At 31.7% G+C, this 1643-nt stretch overlaps 1 non-coding gene across 1 annotated transcript; it reads right to left on the reverse strand.

The window, feature by feature from the left end:
- Positions 1-714: 714 nt before the first annotated feature.
- Positions 715-817, reverse strand: LOC125351011. The gene has a single exon (XR_007210904.1). It is a non-coding gene; the product is annotated as a U6 spliceosomal RNA (small nuclear RNA).
- Between the last annotated feature and the right edge of the window lie 826 nt (positions 818-1643).

The raw sequence follows: 1643 nt of genomic DNA on the forward strand, positions 1-1643 counted from the left end.
TTGAACTTTAGTTTTTGAAAGGTATCTTTGCTGGGCATAGGATGCTTGATTGACTATTTCCTTTGAACACTTCAAATATTTGTTATGAAAACCTATCTCTTAATCTTCAGGATTATCTAATAGACAATGAATTTGTTTTCTCATACTGCTTGCTAAATTTTATTCTTGTTTTTATCTTTGAATATTTTTGCAATTTTATGTCCAGTTACTTATCTCTGTGTTTATTCCACTTGATATTTGTTAAGTTGGACAGGCAAGTTATTCTTTTGCTTATTGTTTTACAGTCACAAATCATATACTTTTTAAGTTTTATCATATTGCACAAAGACATCAGATATTCTTACTATAAGTATGATATGAATTGCTTTAGGGGATTTATTGATTTAATTCAATTAGAAAGCTATTTTTTAATTTGCATCAACAATTAATCTATTATAATATGTATTGTAATGCCATCTAATTAAGACATAAAAGAATGCTTAATTTTTTTCCCAAACTTATTTGTTTATGTGGGCAAAAATAGAAGCACTACCACAAAAAGCTATGTAAACTGGATGCCTGTGGCTCACACCTGTAACCCTACTGTCCCAAAAGGTTGATACCTGAGGATCTTAATTCAAAGCTATGCTAGTCAGGAAGTCTTATCTCCAATTCAACAGCAAAAAGCTGAAAGTACAGATGTGGCTCGAGTAGCAGTGTAGTAGCCCTGAATAGAGAAAAAGGGAACACTTGAAGAATTTATGCATCATCCTTTCACAGGGGCCATGCCAATCTTCTCTGTACTGTTTCAATCTTAGTAAATGTGCTGCCTCAGCAAGTCCCCAGCAGGTTAATTTTCAGCGTGTTTGTCTTTGAGCTACCAATTCTCCGCATACTGTTTGTTATTCTTTGTCTCTTTTCTTTCCTGTAATCATATTAGACATGTATTGTTTTTGTATTCATTAATGCTCTTTCTCCTTTCTTTGAATTTCAAGATTTCTATTATTATATCATCATAAATCTATTGGTGTGCCATTTCAGTAAATTTCTAATTTGTATCATTTCAAATCCAGAATATCTAACTGGTTCCTATATAATACTCTCTCTTTTAACTGACACTCTCTAGGTGATGCAATATTCTCATGGTATCTTTTTATCTTTTTGAATTTTTTGCTTTTTTAACAATTAAAATTTGAATAGATTTATGCCATGTCACACAATATCTTGATGTACTGTGGAATGACTTAATCTAATGAATAGTATGGCACATCTTCTTAATGTAAACCTGAACAAGTTTACTCTCAACAAGTTTGAAATATACAATCCATTATTTCCAAGTTTGGTAAAGATGGTTGTGTAACAGATAACAAAAATATTTTCCTTTTGTTTTACTGAAATGTTGTGCCTTTGACCATCATACCTCCATCCTCTGGCCACCATAAGTGCTCCAGCCTCTTATAACAACAGTTGTACTCTTTCTTTGTATAAACTTGACATTTTAGATTCCACATACAAATGAGGTCACACAGTTTGTCCAGAGTCAGCAATGTTCTAAGAAAAATGACAACATATATTTTTCCAGTATTGCATTGTGTGCATATGCCATTTTTTAAATTCACTGAATCATTTATGGACACTTAGTTTTATTTAATACCATGACTACT

Source organism: Perognathus longimembris, chromosome 4, assembly GCF_023159225.1.
Source record: "Perognathus longimembris pacificus isolate PPM17 chromosome 4, ASM2315922v1, whole genome shotgun sequence".
In the NCBI taxonomy this organism is placed as follows: Eukaryota; Metazoa; Chordata; class Mammalia; order Rodentia; family Heteromyidae; genus Perognathus; species Perognathus longimembris.